The sequence below is a fragment of the Podarcis cretensis genome, assembly GCF_951804945.1.
Source record: "Podarcis cretensis genome assembly, chromosome: 1".
Lineage (NCBI taxonomy): Eukaryota > Metazoa > Chordata > Lepidosauria > Squamata > Lacertidae > Podarcis > Podarcis cretensis.
In genome coordinates, this window is record NC_137170.1 from 22568479 (window position 1) to 22574478 (window position 6000).

General features: G+C 43.4%; 1 long non-coding RNA gene across 1 annotated transcript in view; it reads left to right on the forward strand.

The window, feature by feature from the left end:
* Positions 1 to 4915, forward strand: part of LOC307200780 — a 189086-nt gene extending 184171 nt beyond the window's left edge. Inside the window, exon 3 of the long non-coding RNA XR_013832424.1 lies at positions 4906 to 4915. This is a non-coding gene — a long non-coding RNA (uncharacterized lncRNA). The remainder of the gene's footprint in view (positions 1 to 4905) is intronic.
* The last annotated feature ends 1085 nt before the right edge of the window (positions 4916 to 6000 follow it).

Sequence of the window (6000 nt, forward strand, 5' to 3'; positions counted from 1 at the left end):
TTTGTATGTGCATGGAAGCCCCAGTGACCAGCTGTTTGTCCAATGCACAATGCTTTGCAAACACCACATCTGGTCTTGTAAACCTCATGTGGTGAGGGGGGGAAGGGCCACTGTGACATCATATGACTCACAGGTTCTGACCACACCCACTTGTCAAACTTGGTCCATGGCTGTTTGAGGAGATAAGGACCCACTCTGCTGGCCAGTTCCAGTTCTTTATCTCCAGTCTATACCAGTACCCTTGGATGGGGGACGAACAAAAAAACACAGATACTGTGTCTCATTCAGAATCCGAACATCTGGGGAAGTAGGGAACCTCACACAGTTTTAAACCAACCCTGGGCTGAACCAGGGTTGTATTAATTTTCATATTTTATGCCTGGAGGAAAGCCACTTTGTCCTGTGACTCCAGCAGCAGGGGGAATAAATCAATAATTTCCTGTTCACTAAGAACAAATTCTACATGGCAGTTTGCAGCAGGTGCTGTAAATGTTTCAAGCTGGTCCTTGTGCTCCACCTCCATCCTATTAATACAGAGACACATTAGATTATGTAACCTTCTAAGCGCAGCCTGCTAATTTCTCCAAGGTTGCCTTCACGTTTCTGTCCATTGCTTCCAGTTTTGCAGCCTAATGTTATTTTCAGTGCCACCCAGTTAACAGCACTCATTTAGAGGCAGAGAAAAGTAGGCTCTTTCACCCATATGCTTCTCTTACTAATGGGAATTAGCTGAATGGAAAATGATCACAAACAGAATCCATTTGCCAAGGGTGGGGAGCGGGGAACAGGCTAGAAGCTTTCAAGGACCCAAGCAATGAATGAACATCTTTTGCTAATGGTTGGCTGCTTTTCTTATTAATACAGATATAATGATGTTAAAGCTTCTCTATTAAGTCACTAGACCTACCGTATTGGTAACATTTCATTTCTTAGAAACAGGCCCATTTTTTCAACTACATCTGAATCTATGGTGCTTTTCAAGGCCTGAAAAATCACAAGTAATGCAGGAAAAGACATTGTCTTTCCCTCTATTTCCAGCATTTAGGCTGTTATGGAGCCAAAATGGTACCACCTACACATGAGAGGGAGGGAACAGCAGGCTTTGGAAACGCCCTCAAAGTGAAATGTATGTGTTAAGGGGGGAGGGGGACACCAAAATAGCCTGAGGAGGATTGAGCATGCTCAGTGGAGAGCATTGACTGAGGCTGGATTTTGACACCTCAAAGAAGCGATTCAGTTAAACACGTAAACTTCATACAGGGAAATACCGTTGGCGGAAAACAGAACTCCACAGCGTCATCTGATGCCACAGTGTTATAATGCATATAAAGCGCTTTATCTTTACGAACATAGCTGGGTCCTGAGTGTTATGGGGAGGGAGAATAGAATGGAGTGACTGGAATTCTGAACAGCAGCACTCCACGCTGCAGTGTTTTGTTGCAGCTTGCACTTGTGAATTCAGAGTGCTCCAAAGTTTTGGAGAAAAGGAACTGCATGTCATCAGCATATCAATGGCAGATTGTCCCAAACCTCCCAATTACCACTCCCAGTGGCTTCATTTAGACCTCGAACTGCATGCAACTAAGCAATCCTGTGTTAAGTGTCCTTTTCTATAAAAGGCAGTGCTTTAGAGTTATAAAATCAATTCTTGATGTGTTAAATTAATGGAGAAGGAATGCAGTAAACGGGAATGCAGTTAAATTAATGGAGAAGGAACACAGCAATGTAAACAAATGGCATTAGTATGTGTTTTGTCCTCCTGGCACCCTACGGAATTGCGGACAATCCCGCAGAGGGTGCTGGACTTCTGCCTTGGCTGTAAGAACCCCCCAAAAACGACATTTTGCAGGAGACCCTTCTTTAATCTTTGCTCTGAATACGATACCGACAGAGAAAACCTTGTTTGGAAGCAGCCTTCCAGTGCTTTCAAAGCTAGCAGTTCCAATTAAAGGGCTAAGTCTGCCTTGCGTTTTTAACAAATGATTCCTGCTGGTTCCTCCTAGCGAATGACGGGGCTTCTGTGATGGGAGAAAGGAAAGCGTTGGAGTTGGTGCATCACCTCAAAGGTGCCTATGCTTTCTGCATGGGGAGAAATTGTTCAGGAGCCGTTCATCCATGAGGAATTCTGTTTCCAGTAACTCTGCCAAGGTCAAAGAGACCAATTGAGCTCTGTTATGCTGAGTAAGTAATGGCCAGGGCAAGGGAGAGCTGCCTGGAGGCACTCTTAACTTTTACACCCACAGACTTTTGCAGATTTGAAAATACAGATGGAAAGGCTGAAGAAACAGAACAAAGAAAAGGTCTATTTAGCTTTATTATTGAGACCATGGGGTGACTATGAGCACCCAGATACAGCTTTTTATTTATTTTTAACTACAAAATACCTCACAGATTTTGCATTCTAAAGAAAATGCAGTGAAATATATTCATGTGTATCATTCTTATATTTCCCAGTAAAAAGGTAAAGGGACCCCTGACCATTAGGTCCAGTCGTGACCAACTCTGGGGTTGTGGCGCTCATCTCCCTTTACTGGCCGAGGGAGCTGGCGTACAGCTTCCGGGTCATGTGGCCAGCAGGACTAAGCTGTTTCTGGCGAACCAGAGCAGTGCAGGGAAACACCGTTTACCTTCCCACCAGAGCAGTACCTATTTATCTACTTGCACTTTGACGTGCTTTCGAACTGCTAGGTTGGCAGGAGCAGGGACCAAACAACGGGAGCTCACCCCGTCGCGGGGATTCGAACCACCAACCTTCTGATTTGGCAAGTCCTAGGCTCTGTGGTTTAACCCACAGCGCCACCCGCATCCCTATATTTCCAAGTAGTAGTGTTATATTTATAGTATAGTGTTATTACATTTATGATGTTTATAGGCCATCTTTCCTCTAAGAGGCTCAAGGTGAGAGAGAGACCTTTGCTTATAGGTCTATTATTTAATATTTTCAAAGATGCTGAGCCTGTGCTGGACAGCACAAAGCATTGTATTGATATTTTGGGTGTATCTCCGATGCTTATATTATGTTTTCAAAAACATCCGCAAGTAAAAGCTTGAGCAATATTTTTCTGGGCCTGGGCAATGATTCATCCAAAAGGAGTCAGTTCTTCTGCATCCCATCGCTTCAAATGGAGCAACATTAATATCTGCAACAGAGGATTATGCTATTGGCATTGAAGTAAAGCTTCACAAACTCTGGGAACAAATGCTTTATTTTAGCAGCATTGAATTCTCTTAACTTGGAATAGATTGGGAGCATTTCCACACAGATGAGATTATTATGAGGGTTCTTTCCAGGCCAGGCTCAAGATCATGTTGAATTTGGCCAGATCAGGGTTCTATCTCATGGGAAGCTTTTTGTATTCTGATATACAGTATTGGCCAGCCATGTAAACAGTGGGGATGTGAAAACTGCACATGTGGACAGGACACACCTTGTTGAGCTCAAGCCTAATCTGTGTGACTTTCCTCACATCTTCTTTCAATGCACGAGAGAAATCATCTGAACCCTTCTATTTGCATTAGCAAGGAGCCACAGAAAAGTGCAGCAACAGAGGCTTGTGCAGGAATATTTTCTAGAGCTTAATGCTAGCATGGCCCAAATCCATCGGTCTCCTACTTAGTTACCCATAGTGGTGTCAGGCATTCTCCACTCAAAGCTGCTATGGGTTTACTCTTAAGAAAGGGATGGGGAAAACTGTGACTCTTTAGGGTTCTCATATTTCAAAAAGTGAAAATCCAGACAAAAAAGTTGAAGTTTTTGAGCTATTCTTAAGGAAATCCACCCAAATCAACACTTCCAAGATGGGTTGCTTGCCATGCATCTGGATTTTCCTGGACATTTCAATTTCTGCCCAGACACTGTTTGCGACAGCCGGATCCCGACCGTATCCAGGAAATTCCAGACGTATGGCAACCCTAGTAACTCTCTAGATGTAGGTGGACTCCAGCTGCCATCACCCCTACCCTGAACATTGGCCACGTTGTCTGGGGCTGATGGGAGTTGGAGTCCAATAACGCTTGAAGGGCCACAGATTTCTCATCTCTGTCCTAAGGTATCAGGCTGGAATTTTCAGCCTTCCTTGTAATTTTTTTTCCAATTATTGATGGAGGGACACCAACCACGTTTCAAAATAACACAGACTTCTCCGCAAAAGTGTCTACCGCTGTTCCCGCCACTGCAGGAGCCTTATCTAGTCATCTGCATCTCGCACTTCATATCCCTACAGGAGGGTGATTATCTCTTAATAGCAACATCCTTTGCAGTGGATTTGAAAGCAAACCTGTGGGCAAATTAAGATGTGGAGAGCTCCAGATATACTAAGAGGGGAAGTTAAATGGCCAAATCATTAAATAAAAATAGCATGAAATGTCCATTATACTGGTGTCTGGTTTAGGTTCAATCTGTTTATTGCACACTCATCCTGACTGCATTATTATACATTTAGAGAAGGAGGCGGGGGGTGGAAACAGCAGAAGCCAGCACCCACAGAGGGCAATTGCAAAAGTATATCTTGTTGCTTAATCCAAATGGCAAACCACTTCGCAATAAGGAGCATGGCCAATTCAGAAAGGTTTCAGATGCCTATAAAACTGTCCCTTTTATCCATTCCCAATAAAATATCACCCACCGGTTTAAAACAAGACTGTAGTGAATCAAAGCTTCAGTCCAAGAAGATCCTAACCACTTTCTGCAGTTGATTATAATGTCGGCCAGATAAATGATGCTTTCCGTCCATCTTCATTAAGCAGACTGGGAAATGTAATGTCATTTTAATGGGTTGATTTCACTGCAGTATTTTCTTATTCTGATATCTTTCCCGCCTTCATTTTACAGCGAAGCTAAACTTCGACAGGTAAACCTGGAAAAAGAAAACTTCTTATACTGAGTGCAGCATCCTGGTTTCACAGTGGCTTGACAGATTTTTTAATTTTTTTGTAAAAATTGCTGCAGATATGTGAAGAAGTGAATTTAAGAATGGGGAAAAACAAGGAACTGATAGAACTGAAATTGACAGATCTTTCTGTCCCTACCTAGGAGTAAGCCCCTTTGAACACAGTGGTCTTACATCTGAATAAAAAGGCTGCAGTAAAAATTAAATCAGGCATTCATTGAGAGATGCATTGTCTGAGTTTCCTTAATGTGCCAAACCAGGCTCCTGTGTGCATTCAAAGGCATGAATGGAGCTTTCCCAGTTGCACCAGTGCAGGGAACATATGCACTGAAGGAACACATTTACAATGTGGGGGTCTCTCTTGGACTCGGCACTATAGTAGCCATGGCTAACACTGGGGTGTGCTTTGTTTTTGTCAGTTTAGGTTGAGCAGATCAGCTGCAACTCTACCTACAGAAAGGAAATCTTGCCTCAATCACCCGTTGCTAGTGACATCCGGAATAGACTACTTCAATGTGCTTTACTTGGGGCTGCCTTTCAAAACAGTTCAGAAACTTTGACTGGTACAAAATATGGCTGCCATGTTGGGCACCATGAGATCAAAACATGTGACACCGGTACTGCACTACCCCAGTTGCATTGCTGCCACTGCATTCCCAGACCAAATCGAAAGTGCTGGTTTTGACCTTCAGAGCCCCAAGCAGTTTGGGAAAAGGTTGCCTTCATACATATGAACTTCCCCACATATTGAGATCAGCTGAGAAAGTCAGGTTAAACACATTTTGCCCCTTGCTCCAAGCTACTATTTGTCCCCAAAAGGAAATTTCTTTGCTGTGTGGGGTGGAGCATTCAGATCAGGAACTCAGCTATACAGCCGCAAATATAATGTTTTAAGTGAGTTTTAAGTGCATCGTACAAATGCGACACTAGATGGTGCTGATGAGCTAATCGCAAACTCCATATCTATTTTACCACGTGTGTTGTTGTTTTTAAAGGCATTTTCACTGTGTGTTTCTTATATCTGTGTAGGTTCAGCCCAGGAAATGGCACAGTGAGAAAAGGTTAGCCACTCCGCACCCAATGCTGCACCCTCAGTTCAATTCAGACACCC